Consider the following 19,285-nt stretch of genomic DNA (forward strand, 5'->3'; position numbering starts at 1 on the left):
TCAAAAGAATTTTTCTTTGCCTAATCTATACCCATTATTCATAAAAATTCAACATAAAATTAATGTAACATTTAAATATTTTGGGAACACAAATGAAATGGATAATAGTAATTTACACATGAATCCAGAAGATTGGATTTGATAATCACAGCCCTGTTGCAATTGGTCACTGATAGGTACAAACTCAAACCTAAATGTAAAGAACAGTTGACCATTGAAAGGGCTGCAAACTTGTGAACTAGCAATAAATTGAACTCAATATCTGATGGTAAGAAAAAGTAATCTTCTTATTTGTTAGCTAAGGAGAACTGTACTTGTGAAGTACAATCTCCTGGAATAAAGGGCAGCAGGTGTTACCGTATGTGAAAATAAGGTTCAGTGACTGATGGACTTTTAGAAGTAGGATTGTTAGGGAATAATGTACTTTTGGGTGTGCTAGTGGACACTGAAGTAAGACTGCTATTGACGGGTAGAATATGGGACACACAGTTAGTAGGGAGACATGCTCTGATTGGCTGACCACCAGAATCATAGTGCTGTTGCTGGCTGGCATTTAGGAGTAGCAGCTTATCATTAGTAGACTTAAAAACTTGGGAATTTCTGTCACTGACTTGTCAATTATGCCAAAAATAAGTCTTAATATGCATTTTTGGTGTTGCCTTAGCAAAACCTTTAGGAGAGACTATAGGTTTTGCATACAATTTCATTTGTGGAGCTATGCCTTTCTACTACTGATGTCATTTAAGTGATTGTTACTATATCAGAAAAATAGATTTGACTGACAAATTTTTGTAATTTCTTAAAAATCACACAGAAATACAGAAATTTCAGGGCATATTGACAAAGCCAGAACAGGAAATAAGATGAAATCATACAGTATACTTCCTTTGTACAATTAGTATGTGCTAATTTAAAAAGAATTGTTTTAAGCTTCAAAAATATAGAGTACATCTCATAGTGCTTCTTTTTTTTATTGTTGGGATAAGTAGGGGTACATTGTGGCATTTACAAAAGTTCTCTGAGATGTCTGACAAGTCTCCCAATGTAAACATTGAGGAAAAAAAGAGGTGCCTGCTATGGGCAAGTGGTGGGTAGAGGCCAGGAAGGTAGCTGAAGATCCTACAAAAATGCTGCCTTCATTTTGACAAAGAATTGTGTGACCCCAAAAGTCAATTGTGCTGAGGTTGAGAAAGTAAGCTTAAATCACAATTAATCTGAAGAGCTTTTCCAATTTAACACTGCCAGAGTTCTACTTGCTCCTTAGGCTCTAATTACTTTGTTTACATTATTTAATTGCTTTGTTTGCATTATAGAAGTATTTTGCTTACATTGTAAACACTCTGAGGGGATGCTGTTTTAGGTTCTCTACCTCTTGAGAGGAATTGGAGATTGTCAATACATTCACAAAGGCTAGTTAACTAACTGTTTTAACCATTCCATTGTCATCAGATAATTAAGTTCCGAGCTTTGGTGTTCCAACTCTACTAAATACTTCTGCTGAGCTGTAGACCAGGGCAAGGACACTAATTCACTTGGGAGATTTTGACTATTTTCATTACTTTTAAAGCAACAATTTCCTTGAAAAATGAAGTAGAAAGAAAAAAGGTTCCAGAAGATACACATGAATATGAAGAGAGTTAGCTAGAAAATGATGAAATATGTGTTTTATGGTACTCATTTAATCCACATTGTGGATAATGAATTTGTAGCAGAAAGGTTAGTTACCAAGTGAATGAGGCATGACCCAGTGACATACTGAGGTGAAGTTTGGTTATATTGGAGAGATAGAGAAGTGAGCATGACAGGTGGATATGGGAGTAACATAAGCACCAAGGCTACTTTCTAGAATCTGACTTGGTCGACCAAGTACATGTTCTCATGATTTCTTATGATAAGAAACATAGGAAGATGAAGCTTAAAGAACAGGGGAGGAAAATGATGGGCCCAATTTTGGACCTGCTGTTTGAAGTGCCCAGTAGACAAGCAGTAAACAAATCCACTAAGGGGTTAACCACATTGCTCTGAAGCTCAAAGTAGAAGCCTGGTTGGAAATAGAGACTTTGGAGTCACCTGAAGACATTGAGTAATTTGAGATTAGCCAGGAAATTTTTTATTCCCAAAAGAATAATAGTATTTAAGAAAGATCTGTTCATAAATTATCATAAAACAAAGCTTCAATTTGCTTGACTGGAAGGATTTTAAAAGTATATTTGCAAAACAATGAAGTAGAAGTTTGTTAGAGTTGGTATAGGAAAGATGAGTCAGAATTCAGCAGAATTTGCTAGGTTGTAGATTTCTCAATTTAGATAGTACAAACCTGGCTACCTCCTTTTAAATACAGCTTACAACAATGAAAAACTGTCACCGTGATCAGGTTAATTAACTTTACATTTCAATTTATTCATTGAAGATTTAAATGAGTTTATGCATATAAGTTCTCCAGAATAGTACTTGGACCAAGAAGTTCTTACTAAATTTCTATGATTATTACAGTTATTATTATTATGTTATTATTATTAATCAGCCATAGGGAACAAAATGAACAGAAGCATTAATGCATCAAAGCCCACAGAGCCTTCACCAGCTATTCAATAGATAAAGGATTAATATCCAGAATACACAAAGAGTACAAAAATATTAACAGCAAAAGAACAAATAACCCAATTCCTAAATGGGCAAATGCACTGAACAGAGAGTTCTCAGAAGAAGAAACTCAAATGGCTACATAAAGAAATGTTGAACATCTTTACCCATAAAGGAAATGCAAATCAAAACTTCACTAAAATTTCATCTGACCCCAGTCAGAATGGCAATCATCAGAAAAAGAAACAACAACAAATACTAGTGAGGATGCAAAGAAAAAGGAACCCTCATACACTGTTGGGGGAATGTAAACTAGTGAAACTAGTGAAACTACTGTGGAAATAAGTATAGAGGTTCCTTTAAAAACTAAAAATAGGCCTACCTTATGACCCTGCCATACCACTCTTGGATATATATTCAAAAAAAAAAGGGTAAATCAATATACAAGAAAGATACCTACATGCCCATGTATATTGTAACTCTGTTCACAGTAGCTAAACCATGGAATCAACAACAAATGAATAGATAAAATAGTACTTAGCCATAAAGAATAAAGGAAATTATGTCATTTGGAGGAAAATGGTGGAATTGGAGATCATAATTTTGATCAGATAAACCAAGCGCAAAAAGTCAATTATCACATGTTCTCACTCATTTGTGGATCTTAGACCTAAAATGGTTATGATGGTGATAATAATAATTAATAATAATAGTTGAACACGAAAAGGGGGACAGTCTGACGGGCTCAGTGGAAGGGGAATAGGAGAAAAGAAAGGATGGTGAGATGTGAAAAAGATTGAAATAGCTACGTATATACATATGAAGACAGCATAATTAAACTCACCTAACACTTTGAAAAAGGGAGTAGGAGGGTAGGAACAATGGGAAATATAATGGAAGAGGAGAACTTGTTGAAAGTACACTGTACACATGTATGGAATTATAACAATGAAACCTCTCATATCACTAATGTATGCTAACTCAAAAATGTAATAAACCTATTAGAAAACAAACAAAACAAAAACCCCATAGAGCAGTATAAGGTGAAGAGGAAGTGTCTATGGATACTTGGCAGCACCTTTCCCTACACAGAAGAGAGGAATCAAAGCTTGCTGGTTGTATTTGTTTTAGACATTCTTCTTTACTCAGTCTTTCCAGCAATTTTGTAGCAATCAGTGCAGCAAAGAACATCCATCTACATACAAGGAGATAAGATTCACATTGAGCAGGAATGGGAGTTGCATACTTCAAGCTGCTTGTCTCCCATGAGTCAACATCAGTAGTAAGAATTCTGTATGAAAAGGGATGGCCACTCAAATGAGTACCAAGGTAATGGGACCAAAGTAAAATGACATCATCAGGCATTTGTAACTCCCCCAGTTCAAACAGAGCCTACCAATCAGGGCTCATTTTTTTCTTTCATGTACCTTGTATTCAAGATATATTAGATATTACTATTACAAACCACCTAATGCACATGTGTACAATAGCACTATACCTATACCATTTGTTCTTCTTCTCTATAAAACGTTCATTTATTTTTTAAACTTTTTACTATAAAATAGTTTTAAATATTTAAGAAAAAAATACAAATGGTACAAAACTTACTTTCATATGTCCACCCAACTTCCCACAATGTTAACACTCATCATAATATCATTAACAAGAACATAAATTTATATTAGTATAATTTTATTATTTAAATTGTAGGTCCTACTTGAATTTCACCAATTTTTCATTGTATTTAGTAGTTCTGTCTCCGTAGTAGCTTTCTGACTTTATCAATTTTTTAGTCTTTTCTTTCAAGACCTTGACGCTTTTGAAGACCATTGATTTTTATAGACTACTCCTTAATTTGGATTTGTCCAATGATTTTTCATGGTTATAGAGAAGTTATGACTTTTTTGGTAGGAATACTATAAAAAATACGTGTTCGTCTCCGTGCATTGTGTAAAGTGGTTCATGAAGTTCCTATGTCCAATTACTAGAGATGTTAACATAAATAACTTCGTTTAGTTGGGGACTGCCAAATTTCTCCACTCTCAAGTTACTAGCTTTCCCTTTCTTGGTAAGTATCTTGGCAGTCTGAGACCATGGAAATCAAGTTTCTCCTCATATTTTTGTCAATAACTTTAACATCTACACTAGACCTTGTTTGTAATATTTATTGCTGTGCTGTTTGTATACTGGTAATCCTTGATATTGCAGAAGCCATTGGTAGGATGAGCAATCTGGCTTAATAATATTATTGACACATATCATCCTTACTTTTTCCCAAAGAAATGGAAATAAGAAATTAACTGAAAGCTGAGTTGTCAAGAAGAAAGAAAAAGAGTACAGTTAACATTTTGCCCACAGGAACTTAAAGCTTCTTGAGTTACAGAGCAGGTTGTGAAACTCAAATGCATGTATAAGAGAAAAGGACATAATGGAGAGGAATGAGAAGTTTCTAAGTTGGATGGCAGGAAATAGCTGAAAGAGATACATTAAGTGAATTTTTCTGGGGGAAAGAAATGCCTTTTATGCTTATAGTCCTTATCTTTGTAGAAACTGGTACCAATACTTGGAATGAAGCAGAGGTTGGAAGTTAAGAATGTTTGTATGTTTGGCCCTTTTTGTTTCTGTCTCTCACCTCATAATACTATATTTATTCCAACCTCTTCCAGCTAAAATGTTTTCTTGAGATCATATTCTTTTCTGAAGAACCACTCATCGCACTAAATTACTTCTTTAATGTATGTCATCTTGTCTAGACAAGGTTATAACCTAGTGTATTTTGTACCCAGGATATACAATGCCTGAAACAAAATGTTGATACTATTAAATAGTTACTAAAAATGAAACAATATATTTGCAACATTATTTGCATGCTACCTCACATACATCAAGGGTTAAATGGACTTCTGTGGTTCAGCTGTAGAAACACTAAATGAATGAATGCCTTATAAACACACTTCTATAATGCAATCCACCAGCATGTTTCTGATAAGACTCTTTCTTTCCATGAAGAAAGCTTAAAAAGAAAAAAATGTCCTCCTTGTAGCCTGCCTTATTTCATCTGATTTGCATAGATGTTAAAATATTTATATTCTAATGTTCATTTAAAAGAAGCAAAGTGCAAAACACAACATCATTTAGTCAATAAAGAGCATCTTAATGCAGTAGATAGAGCAGTGGCGTGAACCTTAAGTCATCTATATTCATGGTCTAGCTCTTACTCTCATACTTATGAGAGCCTGAGCAGGTCACCTAGCTTGCCCTGGTGCCAGTTACCTCACTTGGAAAATGTAAAACTTTGACCATGATCTTTAAAGTGCTTTTCTGATCCAAAACCTTTATTTAAAGTACTGATTTTTCTGAAATTGTAATACATGAGAATTTGTTTTGAATAAAACCATGGTATTTATAAATGCTTTTTGAAAGCAATAAAAATTACAAAACCAAACAACCCTAAATATAACCCATTATTTGCAATTAAAGAAAAATAGGCATGTTCTAATATTCATTCTCACCTTGTGTCTTTACAGAGAATTCTAGGTAATCTGCCTGCCATGATTTAGCTGTGGCTTATGCTCCAAGGGTTCATGTGCTGGAGGCCTGCTCCCCAATGTGGTGGTAGTAAGAGGGAGTGGAACCCATAAGATACAGGGTAATTGTTTCATTGGGGGCACCACCTTTGAAAAGGATATAATTTAAAGGACACCAGTTAGTAACTGGAACAATGAGTTATTATAGAAGCCAGGAGTGACAGCACACTCTTGTAATCCAAGTACTCAGGAGACGGTAGGAAGATCATGAGTTTCTGGCAGCCTGGGCTACATAGTAAGACAAAGAAACTTTGTCTCAAAGGAAAACAAAACAAACAAACAAACAAAAAACAGTGGCTAACTATAGAAAGAGCAAGCCTGACCCCTGAATTCCAGGCTTTGTTGCTCACAACGTGATCTCTTGTTCATGCAGCCATTTCTCTTCCAATTTCTCTGCCACGGTGTGAAACAGCCAAGGGGGCTTTCATCAGAGACTGAACTAATGGGATCACTCAATCTTGGACTTTCAGTCTGCACAACTGTGAGTTAAGAAAACATGCTTTCTTTGTAAGTATTTAGCTTCCAGTATTTTGTTATTGCAACAAAACACAGATTAACATTCTGCCCAATTAAAAAATTACATTTCCCATTTCCCTCTCAGGTAGAGGTATAACATGTTCTGACTACAAAAATATGAGAAGTGTTGTACACAACTTCTGAACAAATGCTTGCAAAGGAGAGGTGAGCCCTTCCTTCTTTTTGTTGCTTTGAACTTGGATATTTGCACTCCAACAAAGATATTAGGCTACAAAGTGACAATCAGGTTGGAGCATAGACAATAGATAAGGAACACAGAATGTATTCTGACTTTGTGCAGTCACTCTCTGGGTCTGGATGTCACTCTCTTTGGCTTCTATTAAGTAAAAGCCATAAAATGTAAGAGTTTAAGAAACTGTGTGCAGATCTCTTAAAAACAAGTGAAACAATTTCCAAACAATGGTTAAATTGAGCAACTATCAATTTTTTTAACTGATTTTTATTTTGTCATATTCAATTTTGGAATTACATATCTAATCATAAGTTTTATTTATTTTTTATTTTTTATTTTTATTTTTTTATTATTCATATGTGCATGCAATGCTTGGGTCATTTCTCCCCCCTGCCCCCACCCCCTCCCTTACCACCCACTCCACCCCCTCCCTTACCACCCACTCCACCCCCTCCCTCTCCTCCCACCCCCTCAATACCCGGCAGAAACTATTTTGCCCTTATCTCTAATTTTGTTGGAGAGAGAGTATAAGCAATAATAGGAAGGAATAAGGGTTTTTGCTAGTTGAGATAAGGATAGCTATACACGGAGTTGACTCACATTGATTTCCTGTGCGTGTCTGTTACCTTCTAGGTTAATTCTTTTTGATCTAACCTTTTCTCTAGTTCGTGGTCCCCTTCTCATATTGGCCTCAGTTGCTTTTAAGGTCTCTGCTTTAGTTTCTCTGCGTTGAGGGCAACAAATGCTAGCTAATGTTTTAGGTGTCTTACCTATCCTCATATCTTCCTGTGTACACTCACTTTTATCTTGTAATCAAAGTTCAGTCCCCTTGTTGCGTTTGCCCTTGATCTAATGTCCGCATATGAGGGAGAACATACAATTTTTGGTCTTTTGGGCCAGGCTAACCTCACTCAGAATGATGTTCTCCAATTCCATCCATTTACCAGTGAATGATAACATTTTGTTCTTCTTCATGGCTGCATAAAATTCCATTGTGTATAGATACCACATTTTCTTGATCCATTCGTCAGTAGTGGGGCATCTTGGCTGTTTCCATAACTTGGCTATTGTGAAGTGCTGCAATAAACATGGGTGTTCAGGGAGCAACTATCAAATTAACTGATATTAATGTGATTTATATTAAATTAAACTTAACTCTGAAAAAGGTTATTCTTAGTAACCCCGTTGCAACATTGAAACATTTTGCATACTTGTGTTCTTTTATAATTACCAAATTTTATTTCATTTTTCATGATTATTCCCAATTTTAAAAGATTATTGTGCTAAGCGTTTTACATGTTACCACCCAGATTGCTTCTGTCAAAAAATATAAGCTTTATGAATTGCAAAGGGCTATAAAAACAATTTCATAATTGAACTTTAATGTACAAGTAAGTTTATTTTTGGTGGTATTTAAGAAGTTCAAAGCAAAACAAAATACTAGTTTCACATGTAAGAGAACCTCATGGATTATACCCATGAATTCAGAAGTAATATTTTAGTAAAACTTCACAAATTACATTGCAAAAAGACATTGGTTCAAATGGTATATATAAAATGGCTATATTAAAGAAAATAATTTGTTCCAATTGATGTTTTCCAAGATCAACATCACTCAAATCTATTTTATAGCCTAGACATGAAGAGAAAATTTAAGTGCTTTAAGAAGATAACATTAATTGCTACTTACTAAGGCCCAATAATTATTAAGCCATCCTGATTTAAAATGCAAATCTCAGGCCAGAATTATCAGAGTCATCTTGCTGAAGGGAACAGGGTGCAACAAAGCCAACATTAAAATTTAACCACCCTCTGACTTTTAGAATTAGTAAATATTTAAAAATGCACCTCACATTTTTATAGCAAAACTATTTACTGCCATAAAAGCATTTTTTATTTTTCATGGCTAAATATAATCAAATACATCTATATTATGTCTATCCCGGGCACGAATGATCCTGGCTTATGTTCACTTTATTTTGTGGTTTATCATTTTAGGCTAGGGTATTTTTAAGGCTGAAATAATTAAAATTCTATTTTGGGAACAGATGGGACATTTTTAAGTTTTCATTTGGAAACTGGTTCATAAACAGAGTAGAAATACTAATTAAGATTCTGGAGAAATTCTTTTCAAATTTTTTGAACACGACCAAAACCAAAGTCTATATTTTACTCTAGTGGCTAAGCTTACATATTTATGTATACCTGAAATAAACTTTTATGAAAAATACTGATTCTTACTTTAAGTAATGCTTGCTGAAGTTCTGTATTCTTGTCTACCCCATTATATTTGTTTGCCCGTGTGATTAAATCTATACACTGTAAAACACAGTACAACACAACAAATTCTGTTTAAAAATTTTGCTCCATAGTGATCAATGTTCAGAAGAAATCTGTGTGGAGTCTTCCAGTTTTCTCATAAGGAAACTGAAGTGCCACCTTCAGTGTTAGTGACTTTCCCCAAGCTAACAGAGCTGCATATGACAGAGCCAGGACTAGAATTAAGGTCAATTGATCTACAGCCCAGTAGAGGAAAAATATAACATTAGGAAAAGATGCCTGTGTGCTTAAAAGTTCAAAATGCAGTAGCACATGGTTTGGAATATATACCTGTCATAAAGGTCTTAGCATTTGAATCACTGAAGTTTTCATTAATGACTCATTTGGCTTTATTCAGCAGACTTGGGTTTTGAAATTCAATCAGTGAGTAGTTTATCTGGTGAGCTGCCCTTGTAATTAAATAAAGCAATCCCTAGAAACTTAATTGAAGAATGCCTGCCCATCAGGAACATCTAGAAGCTATGCTTTGTTGGTCTGTTTAGGTCAAATTTCTGACACACTGTTCTTTAAAAATCAAATTTACCATGACAGGCAAGTTGTTCTTAACTTCTTTAAGGGCATGAACATGTAATTGTAATCCTCTGATATCTAACATGTCACAGAAAAGCCTCTATTCTATGAAGTAGCCTTGTATTAGCTGTGACATAATTTGGGAAATTTAAAATTTTTAGTTTATGCCTCACTTTAATTAAAAATATGCAAAAAAGTAAGAGGAAGGGAGAAATTAAAGAAGTATCTTGAGAAAGAAATACATTTACTTATTATTTTGTTAAAATGTAATGAATCTTAATGAATCTGTATGTCCTTGTACTTTTATAAGGCCCTGTCCCTAAGTGAAATGATTTTATGAAAGTGGATGAAAAGTTTCATAAATCTTTTAGCTCATTGTATGATATCAGCCTTTATATTTAAGCAAGCCATTTCTTGTAACAACAAAAAAATTGAGCTTCTTACATCTAACCAAGTGCTTGCTCAATAAGTCTTGGTTAATTACTTGCCAGTTTACCTTTGCAAACAAAAAAAATAGTTAATACTAGTATAAAATCACTTCAACAGGCTGGGAATTCGCTTACTGATAGAACACTTGCCTAGCATGGCCTTCTGGGTTGTTTAATCCCCAGTATCACCAAAAAAAAAAAGTACCTTAACAAAATAAATTGCATTTTTAAATTAAATAATGTCTATGAAATAAAATGTTAGAAAAAATAATAAACCAGAACCTTATTGCTGAATATAAATATACGTGGTATTTCTGCTGACATTTTTCTTAGAAATTAAAGTCTATTGTCTGGACAGTCTGTGTGTTATAGTTGGGAAATTGTTACTTGGTTTTCCCATTGTTATGAACTTGCACAAATAACTTAGTTTCTGAGATATTTAGGAATTACATATCCTATTTAACTGGGGAGGAAGTTATCTGGATGGGGCATGATGTAAAGCATGACAAGAACCCAGTTATTTTTATTAAAAGCTTCATAGCTTAAAACAGAAGAAAAGAAAGAGAAAATAAATGTGAAACTTGTCTTTCTGTGAAAACCAAGGAAGACCAAATCCCCAAGTAATACAAACTGGAAAGATGAACTTTTAGAAAATTTATACTTTATAATGATTTATTTTAGCAATATATGACTTGTATTGACCATACCTAGAATTTATTCCAAGATACACATTTTAACATTGACATGTATTATAAATGTCAAATAAATGTGCATTTTTACCATATATTGTTTCCACATTGGTTCCATTGTGACATCTGATTTACTTTCCCTCTCTCTTTCAATTATAATTGCTGGTTCTTTGTTTCACAATTTTATGTTTTTTCTTTATTCATTTATTCATATGTGCATACATCATTTGGGCCATTTCTCCCCCCTGCCTCCTTACCCCCACCTCGCTTCCAGGCTGTTTCCCAATTTTAAAAGTCAGGTTTCTAATCTTTTAAATTTGTTCTTCTAATCATATCATGAAGTCTATTTCTTGATATACAAATGTGTACTAAAGATATGCAAGCTGTGTGTTTGTCATTTATTTTATTTTAGTAACTATATTTCCTCATAGTATTTCACAGACAATGATAAATCAACATTTTTTTTAAAGAACCATTTCCTTTGGGAGCATCTCTTAATTATAGCTTTTTAAGAAAACAATTTAAAACTAGATTGAGAAACATGGAAAACAGGGCACTTATTCATGCATGTAATGGAATGACATTTTGTAAAATATATATGTATATTTTACATTCAAGAAAAACAAAGATATACCTACATAAAATATAGTATTTTATAGCAGTTTTTATAATTTTCATAGCCCTTTCACAGGCAGCAATGCTCAGAAATAGAAAAATGCAAAGGCTCCTCCCCATGTCATTTTTGTTAACAGATGGTGACATTGAGCATTGAGGTTTACCAAAACTACTAGTAGAAAATAAATTTTAGCTTTGAGTTCCAGTGGTTCACACCACTTAATACTACTTAAAATTGATCATTTTGATAGCAAATGATGAAAAAGTTGGAAGCCATAGGCCTACAGATGAAAAAAAAAAGTACTAGTTTAACCAATATGCCTAAATATGTACATAAGTCTTTTTGTTTTAGAATTCCCACAAAGGAACATAGTAAGCATTCCTTGGAACAAACAAGGACTACTTTGTGAATAAATTTGTAGTTCACAGTTGTACTGGGAAAAATGAAAAATCTGATTGTAAAAAGCATGGAAGGTTTCCTATCAGTGACTTTTACCTTATTTTTGCTTCTGACACAATGTAGAAGAAAGGAAAAAAAGTGAGAGGAATTAATATTTCATTTATTTTTTATTTTCTTAATTTCTTTTTCACTAACAGCCTGTGTCTCAAAGACACCAACCCATAATCATTTTATCAATAACATTAACCTGTCATTTCATCCAGGAAATATGATGAAAGCTTAGGTCTCAACTTTGAGAATAAGATCTTATCTCTGTCTCAGAAGCAGAGGTTCAGAATAACTTGGTCAGTGCATGGGAAATGTTGCAGACTTGTGTTCCTGTGTGCAGCATGAATATTTACCAAAATAAACTTAGTGATAACTGAATGTTATGATACTCCAAAGTCTTGTCTTGATGATATTGTACCACATGCTAGGCCAATTAGGACATGTGCCTAATGCCAGTAGTAAATTAATGCAGCTAACATTTCTCATTTTCCTTAAGATGACAATAATGACAGAAGCAAGTTTTTAATTCTTATCTTTAAATGCCTCAACTTCATAGCTTTAATTATTATGTCACTCATTTTTAAATTTTTTTAAAGATTAGTCTATTAGAGTCAGTGAATATTTCCTACTTACTGCTTGGAGTCTTCAACCATTCTTAATAATAGTAACAATAAAAATAATAAACTGACCATGTCCCAATACATGAATTTATACATTTGCTGAATTATAAAGAAGCAATATTTAAAAATACACAAAATGAAAAAATACTAAAGAATTAAAAACAAAAATTCTCCCAGCATTCTTCTTAAGTGTATTCAACTTTGGATACCACAGACCATGCCCTCCCCATGTCCAAATCAAAAGCTATTTGATGGGTCGGCTTAGGTCACAGATCCACCACAAAACCTTCCCAGAGAACTCTGGCCAACATGTCCCTAAATCTCTTGTGTCTTCCTATTGCAGAAACATTTTAGCCTACAGTATACATTCTACTGTTTTATAGCTAGAAGTTTTCAACATCAGATAAATGGAACATCTTCTCCTGCATGACATATTTCCAGAACTTACAAAATTAATTAACCCTAGTGCATGTTAAAATTCTTGCTTATATGAGATAATTATAAAAGTAATTTTTTCTTTTTGAGGTAGAAAAAAACACATAATTTTTCTCATATATTTACCTAAGTTTGTAAAAAAGTTATATATTTATGATAATCCATCTAAAATTCTAATTGATTTTTGCTATGAAAATAAGAAGTAAAGACTTCACATATGGAAACCCCAAGCTTTTTGGAGACTATACATAAGAATATTTTAAGAACTGGGAATGTTTGTATTTTTAAAATGTAAGTTCCTAATTTACGCAAAATACTTGCCAGGTGCTTTCTTGTGAAAAGGAAATATTTTTCTTTCTTTTTCAAGCAGTATTCTGTATATCTCAAAGTCAGGCAAGAGGGAGTCTTTGGTTTGAGGAATACAATGTAGAATTAAGAACTATGAGGCAGAGAGATCTTTGTTGGAATTCCAGTTCTATCATTTTCTGCTTTTGTGTGATGATGTCTTTATTTCTTTGAGTCAGTTTCCTCTTCTAAAAAGTGAAGATAGGGTCAAGAACAACTGTCTAGAGATATAACATGTTTTTTCATGAAGAAATGCCAGTGTCCCTATAAGGATTCAACTCATTACATTAGCTTCAGCAGTGTCCTACTAATTACATATCTTGAAATATCTTTTACTTTAGAAAGTAATTTTTTAATCACCTTTCATTTTAAGCTGACAATAGTAAACTACTGAAAAGACCCCGTGAATTCCCATTTTGGAGTTAACACAAATATAAAATGCCAGAAACCACAAAGTAATGCCTTTTCGGCATCTCATAAAGCTAAAGATTTGTAACTTTCTACACTGGCTTTGAAAAGGGTCCTTCTGGCAATTTGTAATTAGAATCATTCAACCATACAAGAGTCCTGAGTTCAATTAAAAAAAACAGAATAAATTTTAAGACCTGTCTAAGCTATATAAACAATCATTCTAGTAATTCATCAGTATGTGTTAGAGCTTGTATAAAAAGCAAAACAAAATCTCTAGCTGCTATAATTTTTCTCTCCACTACAAAAATCTGATTTATTTTGAAACTCTTTTTAGTCATCATTTTCATGTATGTTTACTGGAAAGCTAACTAAGTTTCTTTCTGCAAACAGGAAAAGCAAATCAATATAACAATCTCAGAAATGGAAATTTCCATCACTGATGTGATATCACAGTTGTGCCTTTAGATGAGAAAGCCCAAAATATGTGGGAGGAGAAGGTCACTAACCATAAAATTGTCTGCTTCAGACATGAAGCAGGAGGGCAAGTCACAAAGCATTTGAGCCAAGTTCTTTGTTATCTTGGCAAGCAGCTTTTTCTTAAGGCACCAAAAAGGAGCTTTGACCACATTTCAGCCCCATAAAATTGACAAATTAGGTTTGAGTTTATTTTATTGTGAATATGTCCCAATTACTAGAGGAGTCAAAGTATAACAGCCTCTACTTAAGATGGGCGTCTCGTGGCCTAAACAGACTTTGGCTAATCATGTATGTGGGAGAAACACAAGCAAATCTGTGCTATAGAATATCTACCATGATTTAGTGGTTCCCAACATTCTTTCACAAAATCTCTGTTTAAAGATATATTTAGGGTGTCTCAGGATCAAAAAATTGGCACTGTCTTGTGTGGTGCATAACTTAAAAAATGGACAATGATAAGCTTTTATTAAACAGTAAAGGCCACAAAGAGATAATATGATTTCTTGCAGTGGATGGGTTTGGCTGTGCTATCAAAGAAAACTAACATTTATAAAGCAACTACTCTGGATCAGGTACCATGTAGCTTTTCAGCAGCACTGAAAGTGTGTTATTATCTTCACTTCAACTCATGGAGATTTAGAGATATTTGTGTGACACTGCAAGAGAGGAACAAAGTCAGGCTTTAAACCTAGTCTGCTTCTTTTGACAACTTTTACTGTGTTGAGGTCAGTATGCTCTTGAAAAAGAGGAACAAACCTAGATAAAAAGGAGATTACTGGTTGAAGTGAAACTAAGGTGCAGGAAACACAAGGAAAATAAATTTATTCCAAATCAACAGAAAACAAACAAACAAACCCGAATAGAAAGGTGAAGACATTATTGCTTTTCTTCTTTCTGAGCTGTCATTACTCCATGCTGTCATCATTAGGCACAAGTATGGTATCACCAGTTGTACTTTTTGTTTTTGTTTGAGACAGGGTCTCATAGGTAGCTCAGGTTGGCCCAAAATTTACTATCCCCCTGCCTTCTCCTTCCCAGAGCTGAGATTACAGATATCATCCACCATGCCTGGTTTATCGGTTGAACTTTCACTTACTACCACCTCCACTCCAAATAAAACTATCTTGTTTCTTTTTATTCTTATCTCAAAAGAATATCTTCCAATGATAGAAATTACATCTTTTTAGAGCAAAAAGATTGTTTAAACAACTATAAATTATTCTTTCCAATATTACTGAAAAATCGTTGGATCCCAGCATCCTCCCTGAGTCTTGAATTAAATGCAGTTAAATGGCCACTGTGGACCTCATCATGAAGTTCTATGTCATGAGGTCAGCTTTTGAGATTTATAGGCTAAGGGGCTTTTGTCATCTGCCCTGAAAAAACCCAGCAGGATGGAGAATACCACATTGAAATATCAGTAAAGAACGTCTCATATTCTGGATCCTCTGGGCATGCTGATTGAACCAGTGCTACTACAGGAAGCAATCTGTCTTGCCACTTTGTCAAGACAGTAAAGGAAGAAGAAAATCAGGATCAGTAGTGCCCCACCAGCCCACCTCCACCTTCTTCCCTTATCAGTTTCTCCTGCATTCATAGGTTTTGCCATGGGATATAAAAATTAGACAGCTCACATTGGAAATCTTCTCATTATTTGGATTATATCTTAATTCCAAAATTTAATAGCAAAAATAGTACTGTCATGAAGCTTTTTATCCCCCCAAAAATGAATCTATCATGACTTGGCATTTCTCATAGATCATTTCTGTCTTACCCTGAGGATCTGAACACATTTTATTTATCTTATCAAACAGGATTTGGTAAGATTTTTAATGTTTTAAAAGAAATATAGTATAGTAGAAAATACATTAGACACCTTAAAGTGTATACCGCTTGAACCATGCTGGTGACATAGAGATAGGCCTCTAGGGGCATTTCTCCTAATGAATGTGAAGTGCTCTGCTCAAGCTGGAAAAAAAAATTATCACCTGTTTGTGAAAGATATGGCTCAGCTGCTACCCAGACAACAAAACCAAGCACATTAGTGACCTAAGGGACTGCAGACACCGACTATTGTTTGACACCAAAAGAAACTAGAAACTTACTAAATATGGTGCAACCACAGAGAAACCTATCACTGTTCTCTCTGAAGCATGGGTTCAGGTGGGAATCTAGCTCATAGAAAATGTGTAAAAGTACATAATAAAGCATGTAATTTCTGATAATTAATTAAGAGGCCAGGAAAGGAAAGACTCAGACATAAAAATAGAAAAACTGACATCTGCGTATAATAGTGTTTTGTTGGTGGTGCTTTTTTTTTTTTAAGTACTGGAATTGAACCCAGTGCCTTGTGCATGTTAGGTGAACACTCTACCCTTGGGCTACTCCCCCAGCCTGTGCACAATAGAGCTGAGATTACTTATTCACAGCATTTGAGATTCACACTAAATAGACCTTCAATTATTTGAAAAGCTAGATATTTCAAATGGAAAATAAAATAGGGAATTGCGACTAGGACTAAGTCATCCATGTGTCAGTCACAAATTTCCTGATTGATTTGTTGATACCTGCCCGGTCCACTTTTTGAAGTATTTTTATCTCATGGTAATACTGAATTAAAGGCAGTTGTGTTTAGAAAGACCACAAGAAGTTTTCTTATTAAGGATTAATCTAAAATCTTTAGGCAGGGGTTCACTATACTCTTCCATCTTCCTCACCCATCCCCCTCTCCTCCTTCTTATTTTTCTCTGGGATGGTACCTTGTCTGAGTATTCTGTTATTTCCACTCATACCTACATTGCTAGCTCAAAATATAAAATACTTTAATCACATAAAGTAATATTTAAAAATACAGATGAAAATATGATGAGACATTGTTCTTAGTCCAGGGTGTTTATGAATCATCGCTCTTAGAAAGCCTTTGACACCCAGGGGTTTTTTTTCATGCAGGCAATCACTCTGGGAGATTAGCATTCCTAATGGGTAATGTGCTTTGTATACAAGTTGTGTTTGTTTCTCCTGGCTTAATAAAGTGCTATTTAAGAGGACCCCCAATTGTGGTGAAAATCCTTGAGTTCTATGCTATTTAGAATGCCTCTCAACTAAGTGTTTCATAATTAACTAATTATTGCTGAAAACGTACCTGTGGCACTGTTAGTATATTTCACACTTTCTGAGGTATAAACACATTAAGACTCTATATGAATTAATCAATAAATGAGCACATTGAAAATAAATCCAGGAAGCAGTGTCCAAAGCACCTGGAATTAATTGGTGGACAAACCTTCTCCAACCCCATTCTTCACATGAATTTAAGACTCATGTTCCAGAATTTAAGGGGTCTGCTAGGTTCTGATTTAGAGCTTATACACTAGAGTCATAACGAGACAGAAAAGGATGATCATTTTTAAAAATGGTAATCAACCATGAGCCAATAAATGCTAGCTAATATCCCACCCTTTGTCCATTTTAATTGTTTATTGATTACCATATAGTTTATTTCCTACAAACTAAAGGCATTCAACTATAAAAATCAGATTTATAGTCTAGACATGTCCTTCAAGCTCATCAAACTCTATTTTTTCATATGCTTTTATATCACCTTGCTCATTTAAATCATGGTCAGTAGCCAGTGCCAGAAATGACAAATATTGTTCACTTCCAACAGATATTTGGAAGACTTATCTCGTCAATAAGTCTCATTGATTATATTTTGCAAATCATCTGAAAACCCACTCCTTTTGGTTTTCTCTTACTTCTTCTCCTGTTATATGTACTATCATAATATCTTCCAATCTCCAGATTTCCATTCTCTTTTTCTCTTATCCAGCAGATACAATTTATTGTCAGAGTGATAATGAAAAATTGATCATGTCACTTCTCTGTTTAAAAATCGAGTAGTTTCCCCACAGGTTCTGAGACTAACCCACAAGTTCCTTTCCTAAGTAGTTCAGGCCCCATTTCCTGCTATTCACTCTTACCCTGGACCTGCTCCAATGGAGTACATGTATTTATTCTTCAATCACCAGTCCAAGAGTTATTTTACCAATGACTACCTTCTTTAATTCTCCAAATCAGTTAGTCTCATCATGATTTCATGATGAGATGTCTTTGAGCATCTTAGTCATCTTCTCACTAACAATATTTAACCAGTATGGTACACAGTAGGTACTTGATAAATATTATATGTAAGGGAACATAAAAAGTGAGAAACAGATCAAAACATAGGTCTTAAGGAAAGAAAAAGAAAAATGTTGCTGGAGCACAGTGGTGCATGCCTATAATACCAGATAGTCAGAAGGTAGAGATCAGGAGGATTGTGGTTCAAGGTCAGATGGGGTAAGTAATCCTGCAATGTAGGAGCACTAAAGCAATTACTTTCAATATTAGAGAAAATTAAAATGTTGTCAATTCTTCAAATTAGTGTATCCATTATATTTTAAATTAGAGCATAATTTTACTAAAAATCCTAAGTAAACAGTGGGGCAGTATATTATAGGAGCTTAGTGTTCCCATGCTGTGTTTTTCAGCAAAAGTCTTTGTGATCTTGGTTTGTAGACTTCTCTCTAGCAGACTAAAGTATCTCTGGCCATACAGAATGAGTAGTTTCAATTAGGACATCTGTCAGTTTCTCTGTAGTATAAAATTCTGTGATTCTTTTTTTCCTGAATGTAAATTTTACAGGTAATTTGAGCTTTTTTACTTAGCCAGAGAAGATTATCTAAATGATTAGTGAAGATGCTCACCCCATCCAGGCATATTGTTTCATTCTTCTCAGTTTTGTGTAATTTTTTGACATTTTTGGGACTCATCTGGAGTCTCAAAAGCCTCTCTGGAAAGCTAATAGAAATTTGTATGCAATATATCTACTTTTTAATAATTAGATACTTATATATGACAAAATATCTGATATTTACATTTGTGTGGGGGTGGACAGAGAGACAGAGAGAGAGAGAAACAGAAGGAGGGGAGAGAAAGAGACAGAGAATCTAATTTGGGAATACAGAATTTTCAGGGTAAGAATTTTCAAAATAACTTGATGTATGAAATGCCTAAAATATAAAGGACAATAATACAAAACAAAAACTG

General features: G+C 34.1%; 1 protein-coding gene and 1 long non-coding RNA gene across 6 annotated transcripts in view; one reads left to right on the forward strand and one right to left on the reverse strand.

Moving 5' to 3' along the window:
- LOC141422581 (uncharacterized) overlaps positions 1-19,285 on the forward strand; it is a 188,481-nt gene that overhangs the window by 165,375 nt on the left and 3,821 nt on the right. For both annotated transcript variants that reach the window (XR_012447229.1, XR_012447230.1), the window contains exons 8-9: positions 6,544-6,677; positions 6,772-6,851. This is a non-coding gene — a long non-coding RNA (uncharacterized lncRNA). The remainder of the gene's footprint in view (positions 1-6,543; positions 6,678-6,771; positions 6,852-19,285) is intronic.
- Scn9a (sodium voltage-gated channel alpha subunit 9) overlaps positions 1-19,285 on the reverse strand; it is a 138,973-nt gene that overhangs the window by 98,209 nt on the left and 21,479 nt on the right. The window lies entirely within an intron of this gene.

This window comes from Castor canadensis, chromosome 4, assembly GCF_047511655.1.
Source record: "Castor canadensis chromosome 4, mCasCan1.hap1v2, whole genome shotgun sequence".
NCBI classification, from domain to species: Eukaryota; Metazoa; Chordata; class Mammalia; order Rodentia; family Castoridae; genus Castor; species Castor canadensis.